At 41.3% G+C, this 12,812-nt stretch overlaps 2 long non-coding RNA genes across 3 annotated transcripts in view; one reads left to right on the forward strand and one right to left on the reverse strand.

The window, feature by feature from the left end:
* LOC308583156 overlaps positions 1–12,812 on the reverse strand; it is a 289,914-nt gene that overhangs the window by 133,774 nt on the left and 143,328 nt on the right. The gene's annotated exons all lie outside the window — the stretch shown is intronic.
* Positions 1,418–4,594, forward strand: LOC308583169. Its single transcript, XR_014006106.1, has 2 exons — positions 1,418–2,162; positions 4,154–4,594. It is a non-coding gene; the product is annotated as an uncharacterized lncRNA (long non-coding RNA).

Here is a 12,812-nt window from a genome sequence, read left to right on the forward strand (position 1 = left end):
TTTCTCTCTCTTTTTGCTGCATCCATTGCATTACCTATATGCTGTCCTACAGAGATTTCTGTATGGTTTGTGGCCTTTTGCATGCTGGCTCAAATGAGCCTGTGGAACCCTCAGGATCAGCTTCAGTTGGTATGGCTCAAGGACATGGATCGGGTATTTGTACTAGTGCGGGTATCTTGCTCTTTGTGGTTGGTAAAATCTAGCAAGGAGGGGATAACCAATTTTGCCAGGAAGGTGATCAATGTCTCCTTGTGAGAGAGGGTAGTTCTAGGTCACCTGAAAGAGGTGGTAGGAAGACCACTCCTTAAGATACCTTCCATGGACCTGGAAGATTTGAATAATTATAGACCTAGACCTTCCCGGTCAAGGTTCTTGAAAGTGTGGTTGCTGACCAAATCCAGGCACTATTGGATGAGACTGATTTTCTGAATCAGTTTCAGTCTGGGTTCAGATTTGGTTTTGGCACACAAACCACATTGGTCACCTTTGTCAGGAGAGAGACGCTCTTTAATCTCAGGGTTGTGGGTTTGAGCTCCATGCTGGGCAACAGATTCCTACATTACAGGGGGTGATCCTCATGGTCCCCTTCCAACTCTACAATTCCCTGATTCTCTCCCTGCCATGGTGATTCCCTTTGATCTTCTGGTGACCTTAAATACCATCATTTGTGGTAGTCTTCTGGAGTGGCTGTCAGAGGTGGGATGGGCACTCCAAGAGTCCTGTTTGGATAGCTGGCTCCAGAAGGAGATATTGTTTACCTACATTAACCAACTCTGCCTCTTTTGTGCCCTCCACAATGCAACATCAATGTTTCCAGCAATGGCACAGTAAGGATGGAGGAAATCAGTGCTACAACAGCACCTATAGCTCTTGCTAAACTGATGATGGAATTCATATCGGATCTTATTCCAAGCTTGCCACTGAAATGCCACAGTGATGTCTAATTGCAAGCACGTCTTTCTAATCAACAATATCTATGCTCATTTTGAAAAAGCTATCTTTTGTCTTGCTTTGTGTGCCTCATCTTTGGATGACAGGCTCTTCGGGAAAAGGAATGTGCCTTATCTGTGCTGGGTGGGGAGGACTTTAGTTTTGCTAAAACTGATAATACTAAATGCAAAAATAGCATGGACTTCACAAGCTGTGCAGGTCTTATCTAGCCTCAGCCATTTCCAACACAATAATGATAACAAGAAATATGTCATATCCCCATCAACAATGTCTTTGCAGGTTGTTGGTAACATGGTATCTCACTATCTGTTTTTAACAGACTTGTGCGCACATCACACACTTTAAATTATTTTCCAGAGTTCTGAATAAGCAATTAAAAGAGAAACAGAGATGCTGCTACACGATGTCACTTGACTGTTTCTTGGAATGTCTGATGCTAACTTGATATAATTGCACTTTGCATCTCCCTACTCCTCCTTACATCATTGGATAGCAGTGGAGGGAGAAGCACAGTGCAATAATGTTACACATTGTTTATATTAGATGCTATAAGAAAGAGAACGAAGACATACAGAGCAGTGGCAATTCTGTGTCTCTTGTAACATCTGTTTGGGCCCTGAGGAGTTAAATAAAACACGAGCTGAAATCTTTGGCAGTACCCTAGCAAGAAATTAGTGAGAAGGTAGAGATGAATACAAGAGCAGAATACAAAGCCTTATCAGTTTACAACAATGTCGTTTACATAAGTCAGCAGTATACAATACAGTACATCAGGGGGTAGAAATGGTATCTAATCTAGAATCCACAGGAAACTGTATGCTGGAGAAATGTACCTCCTGGCAAATATTGTTGGGGATGGTGATTAGGAAAGGACAAAGAGATAGGAGAAAGAGAAAGGAAAGTGAAATATGAAATATCTATTACAGACCATATGACTAGAAGCAGACACAATAAGAGTGATGAATTTGCTAAGACATCTAGTGCATTAGCCCTGTTTCTGAGTAATGGCTAAACCCAGGAAATGATGGGAGAACTGAAAATATCAAGCAGCCACGTTTATAGCTACAATAGTTGAGTTAAAGTAGAAGCTGGGTGGTGGGAGGTGGCATTTAGCTTCATGAAACTCTTTCTTCCAGAGGTGGAAATAAGAGCTTTTGATTGATGCGGCAGATTCTCTCTGCTTGAAATTGCAGTGATAACAAGGACAAGTGGTAAGCAGACTTTTGTTTCATTGCTTATATGGGTCTGTCTGTAAATGTAAAGGTAAACGTAAAGGACCCCTGGATGGTTAAGTCCAGTCAAAGACGACTATGGGGTTGTGGCGCTCATCTCGTTTTCAGGCCAAGGGAGCTGGTGTTTGTCCACAGACAGCTTCCCGGTCATGTGGCCAGCATGACTAAACTGCTTCTGGTGCATGGAGGACCGTGACAAATGCCAGAGCACACGGAAACACCATTTACCTTCCCGCCGCAGCACTGGCATGCTTTTGAACTGCTAGGTTGGCAGGAGCTGGTACAGAGCAACGGGAGCTCACCCCGTCGTGTGGATTTGAACCGCCAACCTTCTGATCGGCAAGCCCAAGAGGCTCAGTGGTTTATACCACAGTGCCACCCGCGTCCCTGAGGTCTGTCTGTATGTTATATTTTGCCCTCAGCCACCCTCTTTTTCAGATCAAAGTATCACAACATACCAGAACTCTTTGGGGAGAAGAGGTCAAATAGATATTAGTATGCCTTCCACATTTTGAAACGCAGCAATATGAAGGCCCTTGTTTTGCTTTCCAAGTGGCACCTGTGATCTTCATGTGGGTGCAAGAATGGGTGACCTTGGAACTGGATAATCCAGAAGAATCCATAAAGCAATGGCTTATGCCAAAAGTGGTTAGGCAGTTTCCAAAAGGAGGTAACCTGTGCACAAGCTGGAACTACTAGTTCTCAATAGTCTAGCCTAGTATAGGGAGCATGCAAGAAGGACACAAGCCCAAGAGTAGTCTCTCCTCCTATAGTTTCCAGCAACTGGTATTCATAAGCATTGTTGCCTCCAACTGTGGAGGCAGCCATCCAGGGTAGTAGGCATTGATAGTCTTATCCTCTATGAAATTGTTCAATCCTCATCTAAAGGCACCTAGGTTGGTGGCTATGAGGGCACATTAACTATGCACTTCATGGGGATTAAAACTCTTTCTTTCTTTGTCCTGAATCTTCCAACACTCAGCTTGGATGTCCATGAGTTCTAGTATTATGAGAGAAGGAGAAAAACCTTTCTCCATTCACTTTAAAGCAGGCACTGTGGCTGCTTTAAAGAGCATGTTGTTGTGTCACCTGTTCTGGGCCAGCCCAAGGGATTTTGCTGAACAGAATCATAACACTGTGGAGTTGGAAGAGACCTTAAGGATCCTCTAGTCCAAACAGCAAATGCCTCCCCCTCCCAAAACAATGTGTGCAGTACCTGTGATATTATGGGCAACCATCAGCTATAGCCTGAAATGTGGGAGGGAAGGGGCAGTCCTTCAGCCTTTGGAACGTTTAAATAATTGACACAGCCAAGTTTCTATACTCAGCCAAGAGTTAAAAGGGCCTGGATTCCACTACATGCTTTTAGCACAACAGCAAGCTGGTTTGCACATAATGGTAAGCCAAATCATGCCTTACCATGAACAGACAAATCTGATAGTTTCAGGAGATTGCAGCTGCTGTGCTCCTCTCCTGGTCCTTCTGCTGTGAGCTAAGCCACAGATTTATTTGGCTTAGCGTGGCATCCAAAATCCTAGTTTGTCTTGCTCCCGACAAACCATGAACGGCAAACCTTGGTTACAGATGGGATATAAATATCCATTTATTTATTTATCTAATGGCACAAACTGTTCCAATAGTTATAACAACTGTGTGCATAGTATATTCCCAGAGATGAAACACTGTAAGCAACTGTGTGTCTACAATGCATTTATTGCAAGCAAGTTAACTGAACGCTGAAACAGTCTAATTTTTTGGCAAACTAACCTTTGAGGAAAAGACATTTCTCTAAAATGGATACCAAGTCATTTCACCAATATAAAAAATTAACCAGAATTAGAATAAGGAAAGGGGAAATATTGACAGCATGTGGAAATCTAAGTAATCAATGTCTTAAAACACACACACAAAAACACACTATTGACAAGTCACTTCTGTGCATTTCAATCCTGTTTTTTTTTTTTAATCAGGTGCTGAGGAATCTGAAGAGACAAGATACCTGTAAACTCAGGATTAAGTTTAAGCCTGCTATATGACAGATTCTCTTTCCATGCATGATTTTTTAGCTTAATATAATCCTGGCTGTTTACCAAGTTGAATAAAAAAGGCCTGTCTCCTTTACTTCACTTATTATTATTCTACCAGTGGGACATATGGCTCTTGCAGCCTTATTACAGGAAACAAAATTGTTTCATCTTCAGGAATCCAAGCATTTCAATGCAAGCAACAGGGAGCCTGTATGAAGCTGTAATTTGCAATCTGAATCTAATTTCAAACTTCATCTCACCATAAATGAAAATTAATGTAAGAGGGGACTCCCTGTATCACAAGTACTTTCCTCCCGAAATGTATTTTCCTCTGAGTTCACCCCTGTAATTTAATTTTTTGAACAAATAAAAATTTGAAATTGATGGATGTTTTAACGTCTATTGCATAATTTCATTGTGTACCACACTTTAGCAAATTGCATTTGGTTTAAGATGAAAGTCATTTCGTGTATTATGTGAAGCAAGATTGCCAGATCAGTGATAGAACTAGATGTTTCTAACATCACTTTCATTCAGAAGAAAAATTTTAATAGAACATATGTGTCAGAATGTATAGAAGCACTGGGATTAGAAACATAAATTAAAAGTCTGCACGGAATCCTATGTATGGTTAAAGTTAGGTACCTATTGGCATTGTGGGTTAAACCACAGAGCCGATCAGAAGGTCGGCGGTTCGAATCCCCGCGACGGGCTGAGCTCCCGTTGTTCGGTCCCTGCTCCTGCCCTGTCGCGGGGATTCAAACTGCTGACCTTCCGATTGGCAAGCCCTAGGCTCTGTGGTTTAGACCACAGCGCCAACTGCGTCCCTAAGCGGGTGCATAGATGCCACTAAATAGACACATTTACAAATACACAGCACCACAGACCCAGATCCTGACCCCAAGTACATGGTCTTATAATTCTGCAACTTTCTGCATGTCCAAACACTTTAAGATGGCAACTGTCCAAATTATTTGGTTTGAATTGGTTGCAGTTGCACAAATCTGAACCTGGAGCAAGCTAGCACATGACATTATTGTCATGGAAAGGAAGGGAGTCAGAGAGAAAGGAAAGAAAAGAGCAACGGTCTTGGATTCAGATCCCTGAGACGACATGGGCAAGTTAACATCTCACAGGGTTGTTATGGAATAAAATGGGATAACCCCTTGCATGCTGCCTTGTGTTCCTTTGTGGAAGGTTAGGATGCAAATATGGCAAATACAAACATGCAGCTGTGAAATGGTAACTGCTGAAACAAAAGGCATTTTGCATCCTAGGCTTCCAGAGCGTTGTTTCTAACTTTCAGTTGTCCTTTGGAGAAAGAGTGTTAGCAAAGCAGATCTGATGTGCAGCTGAACTTTTGAATAGTCAGAAGTATCACAACTGTGTTGTAGATTAGCCTCATGTATTTTAATGAACAACCTTTCCTTCCCCTAAGCTGGGCAGTATTTGTTCACCAGCAAGGGAAAAGGGCAACGATGACAACCATTGCATCCCTTTTTGTTTAGGCACATATATTACTGCTCAAATGAATGCTCATTAGCAGCAAAGAACCCTTTTGATGATTCTTGACATCAGCATGTAAACATGTAAATTTCCCTATACATATGTATTATGCTATTCCAAGGTTTGCTTTGTCAAGGCAGACAGATTAGTTAATAAACGTGCATATCACCAAATGAAGTCAGAATAACACAAACTTTCCATGCTAACTTTCAAGCTTTCTTTCAAGGCAATTTAATAGCAACATATTAAAAACACACACACACCTCAGGCAATATCCCTGAACAACTGAGTTTGCTTAACGATGAAGCTCAGTACATACGGCTGAATCAGAGACTCCTGCTTGATACTGATATAGGTCACACAGAGACCATGGCTACATGTTATTTCTTGCCCCTGGGGGGCAGCAGACTATTACTGTTAAGGGGAGCTTCATGCTGATAAAGGAGGGGGTGGAACCAAAGAGCTTTTTAGAATTTCTGTTCTATGCGTAAACATAATTTGCCTGCTATGTGTTCAGTACTGCTATAAATAATCAGGAAAGTCACCAGGGGCTAGCAAAAATTCCTCTCCAAAATGTATGTCAATGCTAGTAGGATCAAGCTTCTTAACAGGGTTTGTTTTCTTGATGGCCTATGTGTAAATGTCCAGATTACTGTAAAACAAATGTCCAAACCCTGGTTATTCCTCATATGGTAGTAAGGAGGGAAGTGTGCCCTTAAATAGAGATCCAGTCTACAGCTTTTGAGCTCACAATACCCCTTTCATTCTGCAATTACAGCCAGTGTGATGTAGTGGATGACAAACAACAAAATGGCATAATTTGCAGCCCTGTGTGATATAGATGTGGCTGGAATATACCATTCTAAAATGCAAATGGGGAATGAAATGTTTGAGCTTAAAGAATTCCCTATTTATAGGAGTCTAGTATGCAAGAGGAGGGTGTTTTTTTTTTTAACTTTGTGGGATACCATTTAGATATTTAGTCCTGCCGTGCAACAGGGATATATGTCTATTGCTTTATGCAATAGCTGTTGGATCTAAACATTCTGGGTGTAAGACTCACCTCTTTCTCGGAGGCCTTGGGCAACTCATTCAGTTTCAGCCTCAGCAACCCATCTGTAAAATGGAAACAACAAGCTTTCATGTAGCTACGTCCTTTAAATTTGGTCAGACCCAGATTATCTATGAACTTGACACTGGCCACCTCTGCAATTTTTCTTCCTCCTGTATCTTTTTAAATATATGCTATTTTTTATTTTATTTTTAAAAAACTGTATTCAATGCAAACATTTTTCACACCAAATGCTCTAAAATGCATCTATGTTAAAACAGAATCCTCCCACTTACCAGTTCTGCGTCTGTCTGGAGCCCCATATGTTAGATGTAATGCAAAACATGTTTGCCAATTTTGTAGTAATAGCTGCATCTATCTATTTATCTTGCACTCCACGTACTAAGACACTAGCACTTGAACTGTCATGTTTCTTTGCCAAATGTTTTTCAGTTTTGATAGGAGGACATTACTGCTGCTGTAGTGGAACAGGAATGAAGGTGGGGATGCAGCCCTGAGGCTTTTCTTCTTCTTTAGAGCAGGAGTGATGATGTAATCTGCTGCCGGAGTAATTGTGGGCTCCCCTTGCTCTGGCAGGTGAATGAGGTGATAATGAGGCTTTCAAGTTTCAGTGTTGTTTGTGGCAAATTAGCATGGAGGAAGCCAGAGAATGAAGAAAGTATCTAACAGACTTATTTCATGGAGTTCCTGTTTCATGCTATCAGTTTAAAGGGTATCATCCCTTTGTGAATTTGTCTGCATTTCTAATTACAAGCTAAAGGTTGTATTTCAGCTGGCTTAAGATCTGTGCAAGAAGTCAGCATTTCTAATTAACACCTTTCTGCAAGATGTCTACATTTCTAATCAAAAGCTAAATGTCGCATTTCAGCCAGCTGAATTTCTTTTTATAAAGCTCAAGGTATTTTATGAATAGAATCTATGCAATCAGCAGCAGCACTGAGTGCAGTCATGACACATGGTTGTTTAGGGATGTGAAGCCAAAGTCTCCCCAGGATTCCACTATACCACTCTGTGCATGCTCATTATTCTATTATTGTCAGCTAAACCTAATAAACTGGATGTTATGTTATATACTGCTATACTGCTGCTCTTTGGTGTGCGTATATATATGTATCAAAACAGATATCTACATTTTTGGACTTGACTTGTTGTGCAAAGCTATGGGGGCTACCATGATGAGCTCCTGCACTTTGATATTTGACACTACACCAGAGGAAATTGTCATATCACAAAAGGAGGCTCACTGTTGATCCAGTGATGTGGATATCTCTCTTTAAGAGGCACCAACAGATTTGGAATGAAAATTCATTGATGAAAGGAAGTGCCAGGGTAGAGTCCTGAGCTGTGGCAGGACAGCAAAGGCAGCTAGGGGCAAAGGAAGTGTTCTGGGAAATAGAAGCAAGTTATGCTGGCATTCACAGAATCATAGATTTGTAGAGTTGGAAGGGATCTTGAGGGTCATCTAGTCCAACCCCCTGAAATGCAGGAATCTTTTCCCCAATGTTGGGCTCAAACCCACAACCCTGAGATTAAGTCTCATGTTCTCCCAACAGAGCTATCCCAGGTTCAGCTAAGTTTTACTCAGCAGAGACCCACTAAAATTAACAAGGGTGACAAAGTTAGGTACATTTATTTCAGTGGGTCTACTCTGCATAAAACTTAGTTGAATATCACCCTTCATACAGAGGCCCACTAGGCAGGCTTGCTTTGAATATCACAAATCTTTGTTCTAACAAGGACACTCTAGCAACTCTCTTCACTGATGAATGCAAGAACATCACAAGTTGGTCATAACGTTGCATCTGACCATGAGAACAAAGATATCTAATGGAGCATTTCATTTGGGTCTGTTTGTTCTGTAAACTGGCAAACACACAACTCATTGACATTAATGGGAGATCACAGAAGGAAAAGAAGCATTTACAAATAACATTTGTGGTGCAGATCTGAAAGGACAATTTTGCCCCAAGCTTGAATAAAAATGAACTTTAGGGGAGGGTGCATGACTTTGCACCTCAGATGCTACTGATGAAAATATCAAGTTGTGTGAATCACTGCCTGTCAACCATTTGGTTATTCTCTTAATGCCCCCAGTTCAAGATGTCAGAGAAGACAGAAGCAAGTCTACAAATCTGGTAATGGTAGTTACCATTACCATTAATGGTAATTAATAGTTGGTAGTCTAAAGAAGCAGAAAGGGAAGCTTGGGTGCTTGTTGGCATGCAGGCCAGGAGAGGTCTATGTGATTGCTCACATCAATCTCCAGCCTGGAGAGTAAACAGCGATAGGAATCTTCCCCAAGGTACAACTGGAAAACAAGGAGATCATTCAAAAATACAAATTGCTGTTCAGTTTGCATGTGACAGCCTTCCGGTAAGGAAGATTTCGTGACTAATTTAGGAGAAGAGGAAGGAACAAAGCAGAAAGGTTGTGCATTCCTCCCAAAAAAAGAAGGAACAAAGTTTGTTGTTAAAGCAAAAACCAAATGTGTCCAGATGAAGTATCCTGCAAAACTATCCTGCAAAAACTCATGCCACAGTTGCAGTTAAATGCTAATTTGCCTGGTTTCCACGCCACACTAAGCCCAAGGTCTGGTTTTGCACCAAAGTGCAGACTCTCTCAGAGGAACTGACATCCACTTCCTTCCTTTCTTCCTGGTTTTTCCTGCTGCTGCACCATCTTCCACTAAACCAAAGGTTGACCTTAGCGTTGCCCAAACTCAGGCTTATAGTATGTCCTCCCTAGACGAACCACAAGCTTGTCACAATTTATGGTTAGTCTCAAGAGAGCTTACTCTTGAGTCTGGGTTTGGATGGCACACTAAGCCAAATTTGGCTCAGTAAAGCGTGGCAGCAAATGAGGACCAGGGAGGAACAAAGCAGCTGTGAGTTCATCTCTTAGAACTCAGATTTCTCCTAAGATAAGGCTTAGTGCAACATGCAAGGCAGGCCACAGCTTTTGTTACCAGAGCCTAATGGAAATCCTCTTGTAGAATTCGCCTGTAGAGATTTGCTGCTAAGGAAAACACATTTCAAGTAGTACTGCTACAAAACTACACATCCTCTTCCTTCCGCTACCTATTTTTGTTACGTCACTTGAAACTTCACATTATTACATTTATATCCTGCCTGTCCTCCAAGGAACACAAGGTTCTCCCCCATTTTATCATCCTGTGCTAAGCTGAGAAACTGAAAATGCTAATTCCTATATTCCAGAAATTTGCGCATTGAGTTATTTATTTATTAATTCAAAATCCTTTATTAGGCATAGCACACCACACATTAACAGAAAGACATCATATACAGACTGTATAAAATACGGGCTCAGCGAACACAATTTATCCCAGACCTATTCTTGACTCCAGGAAATAAATCGATGTACATAGATAATATAATACAACACAGCAACATCACCTACCATTAAAAACCACTAAGTCTCTTTATCATGGCCTATTCTCTCTTCATGGACAGCATTTAAAAATTCAGTCGCTATTAAAGTAATTTGGTCATCGCTGTCCGCCAGCAGGTCCTGAACAGTTGGTTGTGTAAAAATCTGTCTATTCAATTTTAGGGCCTCAAATAATTGTTTTCTGGCATTATTTATCTATCACATAAACTGTGTTCTTTTACTATTTATACATGTAATGCATTGGCACCTTCCTCTTCCTCTGGGGAGCTCTGAGAAACTTGGGTGGAGCTCCCAGGCACTGTTCAGGCACTGTTCAGAAGAAGAACTCCTTAGCTTTATGAGGTGGCAACCCTGAGGTGGTATCAGTGCAAGGATGCATCAGTGCGCAACAGGGCTTTCCCCCTCTCCTCTCCTCAAATCTGCTCCAGAGAGTTAAGGGAATCCCTAGAATGGATGGGGGGAGAGGGGGAGGAAAGTGGGGGTGCCCCTTGGACTGATGGGAGACATTACTCAGGACTACTTTGGATATAACCATAAGCTTTGAATATCAAGGACTAACAGTTCCAGAACAGGAATGTGGCAGAATAAATGAGTCATGCCTACCAAAAATGGCTTGAAATCCATCGTGTTTTTGCAAATGACATGCAAATCATTTTTCAAATTAGCTCATTAGCTTCCCTCAATGCTGATAAGGTTGTTCACCATGCTAGATTTCCATAAAATCCAGTTTTAGAGTTGCTTCTGTTCTGTGCCCCAGGGAAAGGTAAATTGTTGTTGGAAAAGGATATACCTAATCCAAACCAGGTACTGACTCTCCAGTCTCACTCCATTTCTTTTCCTTTAGTCTCTTTTGCATCTACACACACAAACGAACAGATATTTGTAGTATCAGGTGTCGGTAGCCTGTCCTTATAACGGCTGCAAGCCACTCCTTACCTGGCAATATATAGGCTTAATTCATTTACCTTTCCAAGTGTGTCCTTATGAGTCTAGGTTATCCTACTCTTTTCTGAAATCTTTCTGGCAATCTGGTGCTGTGAGCTGAATTCAGCCTTCCAGGTGCAGTCAGAACAGATTTACAGCATGCAATTGTCACCACCTTGCTTTTCAATGTGATACTTTCACAGCTTCTTTCATTGCATTTCCCCTCCTCTCCCTTGGCATACATTCTTGCCAATGCACTGCTAAGATGAGCAATTTTACCTTCTGAATTTTTAATCATTTCCGCTTTCCAACTTTAGTTGTCTGGTTAACTATGGTGTGTTTTAATGTGTATGGGTATTACTGAAGCGAACAGCAGAGAGGGACACGAGCCTCCCCCAGACCAGGGGCTAATGTATCTTAGTCCAGTTAATGTCCCTGATTTAGGGCTAAGTAAAATGTTAGAAATTTCCTATATAGAAAACACCTTGAAGTACCAAGAAGTGGAGGGGGGAGTGCAAGGTGCACATAGATCAGCACACAAACTTGTGTTTTTGTGTTCCCATGCAGGCAAGCTATAGCCAATCTTAATGAAATAGGTGCATATGTAGAATTCAGAATTAGTTTAAGCTGGAATTGATGTAAGCCTGGATGCTTGGCTCATGAAAGGAAGGAAAGAAGGAAGGAAGGAAGGAAGGAAGGAAGGAAGGAAGGAAGGAAGGAAGGAAGGAAGGTTTTACCTTTCAATTTCTCCACCAGATTTTGTTTCTAAAAAGGAATCTGGGTCTTGAGAAGTCAGAGTTGACAAAGCTACAGCTCCTTTTATCTTGGACTGCTTTTCTGCTCTTGCTAAATGCCACACCATTTAGTCACATCATGTTAATTAACTACCTACCTCAGACTAGATTACCAAATGTTAGCAAAGAAACAAAAAAAGTCAGCATACTGAAAAGCAGTAGAATAAGTGTATTTGCACACATGCACGCACGCACACAAAACACAAAAGGAAGGAAATCACATTAGAACTACCTCACTTTTGAGTTAACAATGTAGAAAAAGTATTAAAACAACAAGGCTGTGCTGGTCAATGTTTTGGGCAGCTGGCAGCAAAGATCCAATTGAATGAAATAATATTATTAAATGGTAGAAGATATTTACAAAGATGAGTGAAAATGTAATTAAGAGATGAGGAACATGTATTTGACCCCAGTTGCCTTTATGGTTTGAACATTGGGAAGATGGAATGGCCTCCACATGTAAACCAGGGCAAAGTGGATACTAACGACAGGAAGATAAAAGATCAAGTGAAATACCAAATATAAGATATAAAACAGAGGTCAGCAAACTATTTCAGCAGGGGGGTGGTCCACTGTCCCTCAGACCTTGTGGGGGGCTGGACTATATTTTGGGGAGGGGGGAACGAATGAATTCCTATGCCCCACAAATAACCCAAAGATGCATTTTAAATAAAAGGACACATTCTACTCATGTAAAAACACGCTGATTCCTGGACCATTTGTGGACCGGATTTAGAAGGCGATTGGGCCGGATTCGGCCACCAGGCCTTAGTTTGCCTACCCATGGTATAAAACTTAGATTTAAAATGCAAGTTGTGGAATGATTAACTTGCACAAGGATGGAGAAGTGGTGATTAAGACCACAGGAAAAGCTGATACTTGCAACCTAGGTTATAAA

This window comes from Podarcis bocagei (assembly GCF_964188305.1).
Source record: "Podarcis bocagei genome assembly, chromosome: 3".
Lineage (NCBI taxonomy): Eukaryota > Metazoa > Chordata > Lepidosauria > Squamata > Lacertidae > Podarcis > Podarcis bocagei.